Genomic DNA, 17,612 nt, shown 5'->3' on the forward strand with positions numbered 1-17,612 from the left:
AATGTCTCTTTTAATAGCTCCATCATCAGACGCTGCCAGCAGCTCTAATTGGCAGAACGTGGGAGTTGATGGTATTAAAATGGCTGCCGTGCTGTTCACCTCCATGACTGCAGCCTGTCAGTTACATGGGAGGCTAAGTGAGCATGGACGAGAGAGGCAGAGAGAGTGGGAGGGAGAGAGAGAAGCGCTGGGTTGAAGAGGTGTAAAGTTGGACACAGAGAGCTTTATTTCTGTGTTTATTGGATTCTCATCTTTTCTATTATTGCTTTTAACCAGAGCTGGGATTTAAAATATAATACATCACTGCCAATGCACCAGTGGAACCAATCTGGCAACAATTAAGGCAGCAATTAATTTATTTTTTTTATTTTTTATTTTGTTAATCATTAGCTAATTGTTAAGTACTTAGGTCAAATAAATAGAGAATTCCCATTTCAGTTTCCCCCAGGGTCCAAAGTGATTTCTCAAATTGTTTATTAATTCAAAACAACAGAAACACAAAAAGATTAAATATGCAATGAAATGAATAATGCATCAAATCGTCAGATCAGAGATGCTGGGACCAACTGTTGTCTAGAATATTTAACTGATAAATGATAATTAGGAATTTTCAGTGACTATGAAATGATTAATAATTTTGTTTAAGCAGCACTGCGTGGTTGGTATGAGAAAGTGCCACAGTGAAATTCATTCACACTCTCTCACAAAACGTGGCAGTAAAACACTGACCAATGGATCTGACTGTCAAAGTTCACCTAAATGAAACAAAACCACTGTGAAATGAATATATGTAGCACACAACAACACTACACTGGTGTTTCACATATTTTTCTGAACTTGTCTTCAGTGGACTGTTGGTGAACTCCCACACAGTTTTCGGTGGTGTCAAATTGTCTTTGAGCAGGACACCGAGCACTGCTCCCTGAGGGATGAACCCTTTTGTCTTTAATGACCCTGTGACCTCTTCTCTAACACCACCTCAGGACAAAGTTTACAATACATTTTTTTTCCTCTAAATCATCACTGTGCTGTTTGTTTTGGGGGGTAACACAAACATAACAGCCTGTAGGTGAGTGCTAGCAGGAAATATTATCTCACCAAAGCACAGCTGTGGTGTTTTTACTGTAAAATGAATAAGTCATAATGGACGACGAGTCCAGCTGACTCCACCTGACCAACACTTCCATCCATGACAAGGTGAACATTTCATTTGATTTAGTAGAGGCATTCATGTTTCCCACAGGATTGGCGCTGTCCAACATGTGTATACTGCAGGGCTTATGAACACTGTTGCCCCCAGGGGGCACTAGTAGGACTTATTACCCAACCATGGCACTGCCACTGTACATATTTTTCTGCAATGTCAATAAATCCTAATGAATGCTGAGAGCAGGGAGGGAAGCTGCTCACAGAGTCCCTGTTATTCTGTCGGGACAGAAATGCACTGATCCTCCCATGAGACGGTTGCCTTAGCAATTGTGTCTTGGCCTCCGATTGGCAGGAAATCAGAAGCGCCTGAAGGCAACATTATGACCTCTGTAACTGCACATCAGAGCTGCGTGGACATGGAACCAAAGTGTGTCTAATTGCACTAAAGGATGAAATCTGACGAGCAGGTCTGTGGCTAATGGTGGCCAGTGACTGATGCTCCCTTCATGCAGCCCTGCAGTGAGCACTCAGCTGGCCACTTCCTGTTTGTAATTGGATAAAGAGCAGACACGAGCTGAACTGATGGAAACCCACACTGAGTATCTGATTCCTCCTGCTGCACAGAGGATATGATGATATTTACTTTATGGTTTTCGCAGGAGTTTTGTAATGAAATTTAGTGGCAGTCAATAGGAACTGTATCTTTTTAGGCTCACCACTCTGAGGTTTGTATTTTATTTTACGGGATTTAAATGGCCCGTGTTTAACCCAGCTCCTAACACCTTCGCCCCTTATTTTCCCCATAATTTTCACCTTTAACTTCAAAATGAAAACGCTGCATTTTCTTTAGTTTGTAAAAGAAAAGAAAAGAAAAGAGGAAGCTAAACAGTGACTCTTCTTTTATGACTTTATAACACCTAAAATATAAAATCTGAATCTGCAAAGCAAGCAATGATTCTCATGAGATAGATATAGTGCAGTAAAAAGTGTAATAATTCCCTCTGAAGTGGAAAAAAATGTAGAAAGTCTCCAAAAAAAATCAGAATAAGCAGGTAAAACACCAAAACCAGAGTCAATGCTCCTAATCTGGAAGCAACATGCATCTGATGTCAAAGAAAACATATCAGATATCAGCATAAACTACGGCCTGTTGACAGCTTCAATAGATAAATATAGGTGTATCATAACACATCACAATGACACCCTATTGAAGCTCCATCACACCTGCACTCCTCAGAGAAATGTGTTTCAGACACACAGCTCTTTAAAACTAGATGTTGCCGTTTCTTTCTTTTTTTGTGTGCATTTTTAATAGTTGTGAAAAGCCATAACTTCTCACACCTGAATATGTGACAGACGTGAGAAAAGGAGAAAAGTGATAAACTCCACATTATCTCACTTCGTGCTGGAGTATTTCATGTGACATCAATCAATCAACGAGTTTGCTTTTTGTTTTGAAGGTTATTGTTTGAATTATTTGGGTGTACAATAATTAAAAACCACCAGGAGCACAGTGGTGCGTGAGCTAAATGCTAACATGCTCACAATGACTGTGTTAACATGCCGACTGAATGTTGCAGCAAATGTTGATAATCTTAGCTTAGCTTGTTAGCATGCTAAAGCAAAGTACAGCTGATGATGCCATTAGCTTTGCAGGTATTTTTCATAAAGTGACCTGATGATGCGCTGGATGAAAAGTTATGGGATCACTGATGTTGTTACAGCTCACCGTACAATGAGCCATTTCACTCCCACAAAGATCGGCCTCATGGTGGCGCTAGATGAAAAGTCAGAGGATCATCAAAGTCATTCTGACACGCTGTCTAAGAACCACATCTGTAGACAACATGACATCATTTTAGGGCTGGGTGCCCCCACCCGTCCTGCTGATTGCCCCCACCTGGCTGCTCAGTGTGACATATCAAACATCCCCAGCAGCTCCCACACACACGACATCATTCGTCCTGAGCGTGGCTGTTGGCCAATCAGAGGAAGCAGAGAGTGCCGGCGGGGCAGGTGAGCGGATGTACTTCATGTCGGCCGCACTCCGTCACTTTGACAAACATGTGCTCCAATTAGAAAAGCCATTAATTTCAATTTCAGCTGCGATCTCGCCTCACATCTCCGCCTGCTGCTGCACAACGGCTGACTTTGTTCATTTTGTGGTTGGTCGAGTTTGAGTAATAGAGGTCTTACATGCAATCTGCAAGGATTTTTTTAAGTGCGTGTGTGTGTGTGTGTGTGTGTGTGTGTGTGTGTGTGTGTGTGTGTGTTTTAAAATAGCTTTACTGTTCAGGAGCTGTTAAGCTTCCAGCAGAGCAGTGTGTCAGCAGAGTCGGGATGTAAAAGTGGGAGCAGCTCGAGCTGTGAGGAGCCTCCTGCTCACTCTGCCTTAATAACGTTAATGTTCATCCTTTTAGCTTCAACCTTTGCTACAGACGACCATTAGCAGCTTTTAATGGCTGCTAAACACTGTTTAACATCACTGATGGGCCTCAGATATCCCGAATAATCACTGTAAAATGATCTTGTTTTGAATAATTACCTGACAACACAGCCAAAATTAAACACTATTAACGTGATTTTTCTTTTCCAAGATTAAAGTGATGGTTCATTCAAAATCTGTCCATCAATGTGATCAGTAAATGGAAGATTTTTCCGGTTTATTACAACTTTTTCTTCTTTCCCCTCCCTAATAGGCACCCAGTGCTCTCAACATCATGTAAACAGTTTCAGTTACTCAGGAGGACCCTCCCTCAAATATTGTATGACTTTGGAACTTTAAACCTCGGTCCACCATGTTTGTTATCTATCTTATCTTCCCTTATCTAATGATGTAATCCATAATTCCAGAAAAAGCCAGTAAATAGACCATGATTTAAGTTTTTTTTATTATTCTTTCAAAAACCTTTTTAGTGTTTTCATATTTTACCTGCATGGATTTCTCTTTAGGTAAAGAATGTTGTGTGTGTATGTGTGTGTGTGTGTGTGTGTCTTGTTTTGTTGGTACAATCACCAACTTTCATCTCTGACCAGACGCTGAAATTTGATTTTTTTGCTTCATGTTTCTGAGGGAAATCTGTCTTGACAATGGAACAATCAGTGAGGGAAACATGTCATCCAGCAATCAAAAGCGTTGGACACTCACTTTCTCTACAATCACACACCTTTATTTCACCCTTGTTTGATGGTGCTCAGCCCGACGCGGGAAGAGGTAAACATATTCAGCCCTTACAGCGTTCCTTCCTCTCCGAGTCCAGCTGAAATCTGCTGGCCGCTGCCTTGAATTCGGCTGAGCAGTAATAATAATCCTCAGCAACAGACGATCCTAATTACAGAGCAGTGAGCGTCTGGCTGAGGCTGAGGTCAGAGGCCAAGTGCAGCATATTACAGTCATTGTTCTCCCAATGATCCTGCCGGCCTCCTGAGGATCTCCAAACTCAGTGAGCAACTTCCAGTCAGAAATTTGTGAGCGGACTTTTGTCTCCACAGAGTTGGAGTTAATGGGAAAAGGAAACTGAACTTTCGCTGAAGTTTAACTTGGAGCTGCTCGCTGCTGTCTGCGTTCCACACCACAGAGCCCTTTCTTTCCTCTTTCATTTTGTTTTTCTTCAGAGGTTTGGATTCCCGGGCTGCCTCGTCGTACCTCGCCACCCCTAGAGAGCAATCCGGGCTTCGGCCTTATCTTTGGGAGGCACATTTCCCCGGGGGAAATCTCTCTGCCTCCACCTTGGGCTCTGCACTTAAGTGATGAACAAGTGAAACATGGCTGCTCTTTGTCTGCTCGCCGCTAATCAGTGAGGCAGAGCGCTGCTGCCATCTGGCCTCGCCGCACTACCTGCATCACTGACATCACTTCTCTTTACCTCTCTTCTTCTTGTCCTCTCCCTTCGTCCCTCCATCGGACCACAACTTAAAAAAAAAAAAAAAAACACACTTTAAGCTGCCCTATTAAAAGTGGTAATGAAAAAAAAATACTCCTGCATTCAGCACTTTTACTTGAAAATGCAGAAAGTGTCAAGTTTAGTTTTGCTGTTGGGCGAAACCTTTGTATCTCCAACTCCATTTTTTTTTTTTTTTACATTAGTTAAAGAAAGAAAAAAGACACAAAAAGAAAGTGAAAATTAACTTTATTTCGTAATTAGTCCGTCTGTCATCTGTGCTCTTTGTTGGTTGCTCTGAATACAAATATATTTGTATAATGACTCATACAGCAGCTGAGAAATCCCCTTGTCTTGTCCCTTGCTCTGAAAGCTATGCCCGCAATCATCCAATGATCCAGTCAAAAACAAACAAAATGGCTCAGAGCTGATTGAACTGTTAAAGCCAAGATTCTAAGGAGGGGAGCTGACTGAGTCTGAGGACACGAGGACATGAAGCCAACAAACCAAACCGACAGGTCCATAGATCAGTAAATACCCTGAGGAACACAGAGCATGTTGAACTGTGACACCGGACTCTGATTCACCACTTTGATTTTTAGACTGGTGTTGTAACAGTTCAAACTTAGGACCCACATGTAAACACAGACCAGCTGAATGTGGGTTATCGTAAACTAGAAACGTGAGGTGGAGAACAGACTGGAGCAGAGCTGTTTCCACGGTGTGGGTGGTGTGAAACGAGCCGGAGCGAGTGAACAAACCGGAAGAGACGGAAGGGATGAGTTTAAATACTGAAGCTGGCCGAGGAGCTGGTGAGCAAATCAGGAGCAGATGTGCCGGTGAAAATTGCGGGAAAAGGAACCAGAAGGCCACGCCCAGCTCACACACACACACACACACACACAAACACAAACACGGAGAGAGACAAACATGTGAGGATGTGGATAGTTTAATTTAGCATAATGATATCTGGTCTGTCCAATGCAAAAAATAAATTACTAACATCTCTTAAGCTCAGAAATAAGCACTTTCATGTGTTTCATCTGCACAAACACAACTGTGCTGCAGCAGGGTTTTATAAAATCAGATCACATCGAACACTCCAGCTTTTTTAAATTTGGACTCACCAGTTCTCTGTTCCCTTAAAGGTCAGTATGGAAATATTTCACCTCCCAGACTAAATGCCCTAACTGCCTCCCAGAAGTGAACTGGTTTCACACCAAACTTTTGCTGCCATAGAAAACCTGACTGACAATCATACTGTAAACTTTCCATGCTGATAATCAACAGGTCCTATTTGAAGGCAGCATTCAGATGAGGGTAGGTCGTAGCTCGTTCAGAGGAAGAAGCTGGTTTGAGATCAGGTTCTTTGTGGAAGTTTATTATTCATTGTCTGTGATGCCACTGTCGATTCACAGCGGTCAGTCATGGTCTCTGTGGCTGAACTGCAGTCAGCCCTTCACCTCAGCAGGATTTTAATCAGAGTTCAGAAGCAGAACATATCAGCGCTGGTCTCCGGCTGCTGAATATGTAAAGCCTTATTGAAGCTACGCTCCAGCAATTTCTCTTAATTATTGAAATAATCAGATTGAAGGAAAGGAGAGGCTTCGCTTATTGGATTAGCTGAGACGATCCTCTAACACAACCCATCTCCTCATCTCTATCTGCCTCGCTCTATTCAATTCATTTCGATTCAATCAACTTTATTGGCACCAAAGTTTACAAACAATCTCAGATGCACGTGATTGCAATATATATAATTATCAATAATTTAAACATCAATTTTAAATGATTGGATTAAACAAAATCTACACCAGGAAAAAAGAAAAAATAGAAATCTCTTCCTTCCTCTCTTATGTGTATAAAAAGTGATTCATTTACAAGTGAAGCATATTTAAATACTGAAACACATAAAAGCAAACAAAAACATATGCAGCCACATGAGACTCCAGCATGAAGAAGTTACCATTTTTTAATCTTTTATTCTTTTTTAATTAAATTTAAAAAATGCTGAAAGAGATGAGAGAAAGATGCTCAACACACCTGCACAGGTGTCTTCAGTTCTTCTGGCTAGATCGGTTTCTGGAGAGGTCGTTAGGTAGAATTCAGCTCACCTGGTCTGTCACTTCATTTAAGCTGCTGTTTGGTTCTGTTTTGTCCATGTGGAGCTTCCTGTTTGTCCTTCTTAGAGTCCAGTGGTGACAATATAAAGAAAACCCTTCTGAATAAATTTCCAAATCTGCGCCGGTATGACTTCCAAAATCTACTCGGTTATTTGAGGCACAGTTGACATTTGTGCAAAGTTTAATGACCCCTGAAGTTTCTTTTATATAAATAAACACAAATCACACGGGAGGTGTAGGGATCTGTTTAAGGCTGATTGTTTTACATTTCATGACATCAAATGGTTTTTAAAACAGAGTATTTATAGATATATATTATTTTATTTTATGTAACTTTATTTTATTTTATGTAGCCCTGCTCCAGATTAACACCTGATTCACAGACTCAAATTTTACACACTGACAGTGATTCACAGTGTCATAAACAGTACGTTTGAACAATACACCGGAACATTATCATGCACTGTGCTATGGACTCGCTCTGGATGAGTCAGTGAGTCAAATATAAAGATTGACTATTAAAATCAGGTCAGGTTACTGATGGTGGTGAATTGTACAATAGCTTGACATTTGTCTTCTCCCCACACACACTTTGTTTGTTTGTTTGAGTGTGTGTGTGTGTGTGTGGTCTCAGGGTCGAGGCTCACAGCCGAGGGGACACCAGGGGCATTAAGGTGGATTGATATCTGGCAGGCGGAGGGAGACAGCCATAATCTCCATCAGCCATGTAGGAAAGTACATTACTGCCACTACAAAGCCTATTAACAAAACCGCAGGTCATGCATTATTGAATGGATGTTGGTTTTACTCGACCCGTTCAAAGAGAAGGAAAAAAAAAAAGGACAAACATAAATTATGCAGCCACTCCAGCTCCCCTACTTGAAAATATTGTTTTTGTTTTCTGTGCTTAATTGGATTCGAAGTCTGGGAGGCATGGTGGTGGGGGAAGGGCGGGGGAGGGCGGGGCACACGGATCACATCTGAGTGACTTCGGGGGGAATATTGATTGGCGATGCAGATCTACAGAGAGCGATCCAGCGGGATATCCATCTGTAAACAAAGGCTCAGTGCAGCAAGGAGCTTCACCTCTGAATCACCGATGAGCCGTCGTCACCTCAGGCTCAAATCTGCACATCTCCACTGTTACAAGTGTGTGTGTGTGTGCGTGTGTGTGTGTACACACTCATAAAAGAACAAAACCTAGTACGACCCCAGCACACAAACTCCACAGCTGCTCCTGGTTGACAGGAAACAATAAAAAAATCAAAAATCCTCAGATTTCTCCGTCTGTCGAAATCCAATTCCACCTCGTCTGTGTGTCAACGTGACAGGATTTATCAGACGCCACTCTGCTGGATGAGGTGCCTTAACGTCTGAGTCGGTCTACTCCAACTGAGCTTCCGGTCTTTCATGACCTGCGTGACACTGAAGGTGATCGACTTCAGAGACAGACTTTCAGATCGAAGAATAGCAACATCTAACAGACATCAGCTGTGCTCTAATTCACCTTCGTTTGGACGTAAACTGTTCCCAGAACATTTCGGACGAACAACAGTTAAGATGGGTGATACTGTTCAGCGTCAGAAGGTCTCAGTGTCTCTAACAGTGTCAGACTGAACAAACATTGTAGTGGTGATTTTTCAAGGTTAATAAAACAAAAGGGATCAATCCCAGTTTCTCACCCTTGAGGTCGGGACGTCACCTGATCAAAAGACAGCGTTTCAAAGACTGATAAGTTCTTTTAATGGATATATTTTACATAAAAATCTAAATATCCTAATTTCTAATACATTTCGAGCTCCCTTCATGTTTTTTGAGAACCACACAACACACTGAAATTCATATAACAACTTGACAACATAAAAACATCAGTAAGCCTGGTTTATCCTGTTGGGAGCTTGAATGTCCACAGTGCAATTTCATGATGGTCAGGCTGACAGATGATGAGATACAGAAAAGCTGAAGATTTATTCGCAAGGAGGCTCTAGACGAGTGGTTCTCAAACTTGGGGGCGGGTCCCCCTGGAGGAGGGGGCGGGGGCACAGAGCCACTGCTCGGGGGGCCATGGATGACCAGGAGAAAAATATGGAAACACAGAAGAGTTTACTGATGCTGTTGTACTGACCTTTATTTCACAAAGATTCAACATGGATCCTTTTTTATTAGGTGCTTCCCCTGTCACTTTTAATGAAAGAGACCACTGCTCCAGAGGAAAGCTAATGCATTATGAAAATGGAAAGGGTTCATCCTCCGAGGAACATGAATGTTCTCAGTAAATTTAATGAGAATCTGTGTGTGAAGATTTAGATATTTCTCTGTACACCAAATTTTTTCTCTCCCTGTGGTGTTTTAAGAAAAGCAGAAAAGCAGGTCACCACCATCATGAAAATTCACATGAAATTTAGTTAAATTCAGACGAACATTTTGGGCTTTTTCAATCAAAAGAGTCAGTTGAACTTAAATTTAAGCAACTGAATAATAAATCTGAGCATTTTCCTTTATAGAATTTCAGCTTTTCCTCAGGACAATTGACAAGAAAGTTAAGGAAAGTTAAGCAGGTCAGTGTAATAAAACTCTTAAATATGAAGTGAAAAGTTGCGGCAAAAACTAAGACTTGAAAATAAATTTCCTCTTTAGATTATTTTGTGAGTTCAGCCTTTAAGCATCTTTGCAGTTGGAGCAGCTGACCGCCTCCACCCAAACAGCATTTACAGATTTTCTCCTCCTGACGGGGTCGCAGAGGTCGCGCGCTACACGCTGTAAACAGCTGTGTTCTCGCTCCGGCCTCGTGACTGATGGAGGATCTTAGACGAGTGCTACACCGGGCTTCTCTTCCAGCCGACGCTGATCTCATCCCCTAATGCTTCATTAACGGAGCGTCCACTCTGACCCCAGCAGCCATTTAGCAGGCGGGCAGAACGAGGCCAGGAGGGCCCAGAAACACACTCACAGGCACAAAACCCTGCCTGTCTGAGATAATAAGCCCAGATTTTAGTGAGCACGCTCAGTCAGTGGGAGTGAGCGGCGTTTCGTCTTCGTCAGCTCGGGTCAGCAGTTTGTGTTTACAGCTCTGTGTTAGCTCAGCAAACAGCAGGAGAGATTCAGCCGCAGATGATTCCTGTTTCTGCACTGACTCTCTGCTTCACACAGCAGGTCTGATATTTTAAAATGCTGGCAGATATAATGCTCCTGTTAGCAGATATCTGGATCTTATCAGACGAACCCGTAAAACAGACAGCGGTACAGCAGAAATACGGTCTTCTCACTGAACTATTTATGATGCAACACTGAAGAAGATGAGATTTGACCCATTTCCACCACAGCCGCTCCTTTACGAGTTCAGTTTTAACACACTTTGTTCTCTGCTTGAGGTTTTTTCCTTTTTCATTCTGCTTTCTGCTTCTCTGTATTTGATGTGGTTATTAATTTACATATTTATGTAACTGGCAGTAGAAGTCCTTCTGAAGGTTTGCCAGCTTGTTGCCCCTCCCACTTCCTGGTTACTGATTTACTCTCAGGTCTTTTATCTAAACAGCTCGTCCTCTCTGGGTCGGATGTACGCCCTCCCTGGTAGGCGCCCACTCCCTACATGTTCAGCAGACCTCGTGCTATCACTTGCTCATCACATGTTACACCATCACCTCACACCGGTCTTTGTGTCGTATTTCCGAACTCACTGTTGATCACGTGTCCGGAACCTGCGGCGATGAGTTGCAGCTTCGCACTCATCCATGATGCAGCCAAAACGCTGCACCGTCGCTGCTGCTGTGTTTGCTCTTGTTTGTGTTGGAATTTGCCTGGTGACTGAACCCAGGGGGTCCAGGCCCGGTCGGGCTCATCCCGAATAACTTACATGATGCCACCAACCTTAAGGCCCGGTCGTCTACTTGCAACACATCCTCAGTGTTTCTTCTCTAACTAACAAAACTCGTCCTGAACTGCAGGATTAGATTGAATGTTTTGTTTGTCCTAAACATGGATGAGGAGGAAACATCATCCATCTGTTTTGTGTTGTTTTGTTCTGAATGTTGGCTGCTGTGTTTGATGTGTGAATCTGCACCATGTTATGTATTCTGTAAAACAAAATTATATAAGAAATAAATATTTAACAGCTGGATTCATTCCAGAAGTTCTGGCCTTCAACACAGAAACAGAGATATGATTTTTTTTCTGCATGTTTTTCACATCGTCACTTGTATTTGCTGCCTGCTATGGATTCGTTTTTTTCTCCAGAATAAGATTTTTTTTTTTTTACCCTTGTTCTTCAACTGCAGGTGATTTAAGCTGTAAATCAGAGTTTCACCTTCAGCACTGTGAGAGCAGAAATCAAACTTTCCTTACATCTCAAACACAAACACACACCTCAGGCCTTTGACTGTGACAGCTGACACTGTTTGGTTTCCGTTTGCCGCTCACTCGCTCTCATTAAAGCTTTAATGCATCCGTGAGTTTGTTGCCGTCGACCTGCCGACCTCGCATGCCCACTGATGTCGTCCGTCATTAATAAACAGCCGCCATCTTAACTCTTCTTCCTCCCCCAGCTTCGTGCGAACCATCAGTGAACCTGAGAGTCAGGTGGAGGCAAAGTGGAGGAGTGTGATTCATTAGCTGCAGCTGCCGCGTTGCCTTTAGCTTATAATTAGCCAAAGCATCACTGACTCAAAGTTTACAAGCTGCACTCAACAGCATAAATATTCATATGCATCTCTGAGAAATCAATAGGGCAGAACAAAACTTTACAATATTAAAGTATTATAATATTAATGTGTGGGCAAAAACACTTTAGACAAACTAAATGCTCCACCTCCCTCCTCTACCCCACCATTATGCATGCTGGGAGATCAGATTTCATGACCTTTGCCATCCGATGGGAACTTGTCTTTGCTTTGGGGAGAAGATAAGCCCGGATGATCCGCAACAATAAATAAATCTGTGAACAGGCTGGAGAGCCTGAGAGTCCCCTCCCTCCCTCTCTAATCTTTGCAATTTGCCATGGCTGATAAAATTTTAATGAGGAATAAGCATAATGGGAGCCTCAGAGAGATTATGGTGAACTTGGAGTGAGACGTGTCGGACGGATGAAGATGGAGGAGCCAGAATCAGAGTGCAGATCAGAGATACTCAGCAGTCCCCCCTGAGAGGAGGTGGGATACACCCAACAAGATGCTAGAGAAGATGCTGTGAAAACAGCTGTGAACAAACCTGGAGAAACACTGGCCAAGTTCAAACATCTGGATCTGAGTCTTTTATTTTCCTTCCTTTAGATTAGAAGTGCCCGTGTTATATATTAAATAAATTTTAACTTTTAAGTTTAACTGTGAGGTCACTTAAAGACGCCTGGTGGCCTTTTCCAGCAGATCTGAGGCGTCTGAATCCAGAACTGATGATGATAATTATTTGCAAATCATGTCTGATGGGGTCAGTGCTGTTTTTGTCCTCTGAACCACCAGAGAGAAAAGCTGCCAAACACGTTCCATCAGCTCGCATCCACCCAGGAGACAACACCGCCCTCCCACCCCCGCTACACCCCTCCCTCAGGATCCTCTACCACAGCATCACCCGTGACAACCTCAACGGTGAAATAACACAGAAACAGGCGTGACTTCTGCGACGCCCGTTAACACGGAGCCGGTGTGTGTCACGCACGCCGGAGCCCGTGTGTTTGCAGCGTTCAGATAAAAGCTCTGATTGATTGGCCTCGTCTAACGTGGCGCGAGACAGAAAACACTCGCCATCTCTCAGCAACAATTACCCGTCCCTCCACGCCGGCTGTCAGTGCGCTAATTCATCTGTCATCATCCCACTTCTCCCAGTAGAATCAGGCTGACAGCAAGCCCAGTATCAGTCACACAGCATTACACTCCTGTTGGCTTTCATTAGCTCCACTTTGTCTTTCACCATGAAGGATGCTGGTTTCTATTTTACCCTTAAAACTAATGTTTCTGCTTGTTCTGCTTGAGCTCTTTCACACTGGGAGCTCAACATGGAGCTGTGTAATAGAAAATTAGGTAACTTTGACCAATTCAATCTTGTCGGATCAACCAGTGGCTCTGTTGTAAATCCAAGCATTGTTTCAACTTTGGGGCCAAAGAAGTCAAAAACAGTGTGTTATGGCAAACACATGAACTGCCTTGAAGTGGTGTTTGTTCTTGTAGAGATCTCAGAGTTTCCAAAAATACGCAAAAAATTAAGCTTAAGTTGGGATAAATGTGTACAAGTGGATGCACTGGACATTTACTCGCCTACATCGTCAGATGCTGTGGAGAAACGATTGCTGCCAGATTTAAATCTACTTCTGAGTGAAATGAGGTCTCAGTTTCTTAAACATTCAATGTTGAAAAAAATTAATGGAATGAATATTGGTGTAAAAGTTGTTCACCTGTGGTTTAAAGTCTTTGTTTTTGGTGAAGTGTTTCCATTATTTTGTCCACCCCATAGATTTTCAGCCACCTCTGGGGAGAGTTTTTCCAGAGAGGATGATGGGAGTTTCTGACAGCTCGTCTCCTCCCTCCTGCATGACTTAGCAGGCCCATCGGAGCGTTACGACGTTCGGTTCCCTCTGTGGCAGCTGAAGAGCAGGAAGGTGAGGGGAGGGGTGGGGCTGGGGCTGTCTCTGGGGGGCAGAGGTCATCTCAAGGGGCCGAAGGCTCATCCTCATCCTCAGACTCTTTCTTAAAACTGCTCCTTGTCATCGGTCAGTTGATGAGAAAACCTTCTTGACCTGAACTTTTTGGTCTGGCTCTTTATACTTTGGGCCCCTCTGGGTGCAGGTGAGGGAGACGTCAGACTTCTTCCAGCAGTTTCTGTTTGTTCAACATGGTCATTCCCCATCCACCCACCCTACAGCTGACAGCTTCATTATACGCCCAGAGATCCAGGAGCCAATCACTTCTCTTATGCCGGAACAATACAGAGACTTTCAGTGTGTTAATTCATTTGTGATAATTGGATTAAATGCATCTTTATTCAGAGATACGTACCATGTGAGCTCTATATAAATTAAACAACTGAAGGAGTTACAACTATATGTTGACACACGCTCCCTCTAAAACACAGGCAGTAATGTTGTGGCCCTGTCCCCAGATTCGTCAGCGACCCAGGATCCTGCTTTGCTGATGTTGCACTTGGCACTTGGTGATCTTCAGCTCAGTTGTCTGCTGTTTTCAGTTCAGCTGGCCATCCAGTTTTACATCAACCCCTATATCGTGCACTTGTGTGTGGATGTAAATCCCTGTAGCCAGGCTGTTACAGCAGCATCTTCATGCCCATTGTGTTGCAATCACACGTCCCGCTTTAACATACGGGTGTGTTTTTTGGATTCCTGCATATTTTTGGCCACATGACATAGGCAGACAGAACCTTTCTGTTTCTTCCATATAAAGATGCAGATTTGATGTTAAAGGCTTCTGTCAGACTCCTCCATCTCCAGCATGTGACACTGTCGAATGAGTCTGAGCTTCACTTTGGTCATTCTGCCGGTTCCAGCAGCGTCTGGACTCCCCTGGTGGACCCTTGTCCCCGATCTAATAACTCTGCGGCTCACAGTGGAGAGTCAAACGAGAATGTCGGCTGCTGATAAAAAGACTCTTCACTCAGAGACAAAGAGCCGCTCTGCAGCAGGTGAACTGAAACTTCCATTAAAGATGGAGACTCGAGCGTTTCTGATCCAACCTGCCGCTCTGACTTTGCTTCCTGCACTTTGGCTCCAGAAAAGGCTTTTTATTTTTCTCAGGTCACTCTCTGTGGCTTGTTCCTGCAGCCAATCAAAAGGCTCCTTTGGTGAGATCATGACCCTGCCATACTGCCTCTCTGATATAAATATCAAATATCAGGTAAAATGTTGAAAACGTCCATCATGCAGCCTCCAGTAAAAACTGCTCTTTTACACAAACAATATTTACTGTATATAAACAACATCAATATTTTTCTATTATATATATGTGTAGTACAGTAATATCCATAATATTGAAATACAGTATGTCTGCTGCAATGTAAATAATGACCAACATGTAAAATCCACAAAAGCATGTTTCAGAGATTGTATCTCAGTTTGACGGTTTTATAAAAACATTTGTGTCGAACCCACTAAAATCTAAAATCACTTCTTCACACTGATTATCAGCCGTTCAGATAATGACTGTGCTGCGTGTTTGAGAACGTGGAGCTGAGTGTGATGAAAGGTGAAAGGAAACTGTAACGTACCTTCAAAGCTCTCTGAGTCGGTGTGGATCTTCACGCCGGCCGGTGGACGGTGGCGTGTCCGCGGCATTACGTTCCATCCAGCAGATAATGATGGTGGTGCTCAGGAGGAAATTAAATGTCAAGCTGCTGCCTTTGCTTTCTGTTAAATGGACGGCTAATTACATACAAAAGCTGGGAAATCCAGACACCATCCCCATCTGTCACTTTCCTCCTCCTGGCTTGACCCACGAAGATAAAAGAAGACATTCATTCTCGAGAGAACTCTTCCATCCTGCTCCTCTCCCTCCTCCTCTTCCTCCTCCTTTCCCTCCTCCTCTTTCTCTCTACACATTTGTCTCACAGACTCAAAGTAGAAACTCCTCTACCGAGTACAGCGTCGCCACTCTGTGTCACTGTGTCGCCGCCGAGACTGAAAATGGAAGATTTACACCTGGAATGAGTCAACATGGATCTGAAAATAGTTTCTTTAAGAGGAAGAGAATTTTAAAAAATAAATAAATAAAAAATCCATGTGTCTGTGACTCATCTCAAACAAACCCATCACTACTCCGAAAACCAGCCACTTCTATTATTGTCATAAGCTGAAGTGTTTGTGCAGGAGGTTTCAGCTTCCTCGTGTGTCGTCCGGAGTTAATGTATGTGAGCACTTCAAAAGCAACAGGTAGAGAGTAAAGAGCTGTGTTTGCTTTTTGCCTGAGAAACTTCCAGATGAACACTTGCTTCTACTTTGTGTGTATTTTTTGGATGGAAATGTGTATTATTAGAATGTTCTCTGCATGTATGTACCGTACACGGCTGCCTATGATTTTGGTTTTCTGCATTATGTCTGTATTTAATTTATTTCTTAATAAAACATGTTTTCATCAGAAATAACAAGAATTAGAAGTAATAGAATAATAATAGCCACCGTGGTTAGTCGCCTGTTAGTCACTATGTGATCTTCGCACAGCAGCTGTTTCGCCACTCCTCAGCTTGACGGTAGTAAATGAAATGAGTTGCGCCATATTTGTTGTCAGAAAGTCGTCTGAGGTCGAACTAGTCACTGATGCAGCTTGAGCTAAAGATGCAGGGCGCCACATTGGATGCACAGTGATACATACAATGTGTGTGTGTGTTTTTTTTACACCCTCCGTTTTGATTAAACAGTGCCACTCTTCACAGGTCACAGGGAGTGTACACATGGAGGAAACGCTCGTATGTTACTCTGATGGCGTGCGCTGTAATTTTACTGTTACACGTGACGACACTCAGCGGCTGAGGAACGATTGAAACTGCTCTCCAAAGCAAACTGAAAATTCCTTCAATATTAGGCCCATAATTCACGACGGAGTCCGGACGACCGCACTGACACAGAGTTTTAAACCAGCCATAAAGCAGTAACTAACACACAAAGCGCACCTCTGTAATTGACAATAAAAACAATAAAAACAACTTGTGAATGGAGATGTGGAGACGGCAGTCAGCGCTAATATCCCACATCTTCAAAAGTTGAGGCTGCTTGAGTTTTTAATGTACTGTAGAGAGCAGTGGCTGCTGTAATGAAATGTAATGAAGCTCTGTAATCAAAGGCAGTTTCACAAACACAGAGTGAGAGCGCTGCAGAAACACAGCTAATAACACTGCAAGCACAACACAAAGACAGCACGGCGCAGTCCAGTAGCAGCGGTGCACACAGTAAATGGCACATTAGTAGAACTAGTTATAGCAGTGGTAGTACAGGAGGAGAAGGAGTAATAATTACAGTAGTTGAAGGAGCAGTAGGAGTAGTGGGAGTTGGAGCAGAAAGCTACTGAAGCAGAAAGTCTCCTTCAGTGTGTTAAAATATTATATTATTATATTATAATATTTGTTGCCATATAAGCAGCATTTTTATGTTGTAAACATAAAACATAAACACAGTGGAGCTAATTTTAACCACTTAATATTCTGCTGGGTGGTTCAGTCTGTAATAACACATCAAATTTCAGAAGCCGCTCATATGTTTTGTTTGTAATGTCGACAAAGAAACTGCTAACGTCAACTATAAGACACATTAATAATTTTACTCCACTCAATTTGTCTTACAAAAGCAGAAAGTGGAATAAATGGAAATATTATTATAATATTCAAGTAATGTGCAAGTACCTCAAAACTGTATTTAAACAGAAAGAAACATTAATATAAATAAATGACATCATTTTCTTCCTGTCCTTTCCTCTAACATTACATTATAAGACAGAAGTACAGTGAAAAATGTGGTGGTGTAGTGAACCGTGCA

The sequence above is a fragment of the Toxotes jaculatrix genome, chromosome 10 (assembly GCF_017976425.1).
Source record: "Toxotes jaculatrix isolate fToxJac2 chromosome 10, fToxJac2.pri, whole genome shotgun sequence".
Classification (NCBI taxonomy): Eukaryota; Metazoa; Chordata; class Actinopteri; family Toxotidae; genus Toxotes; species Toxotes jaculatrix.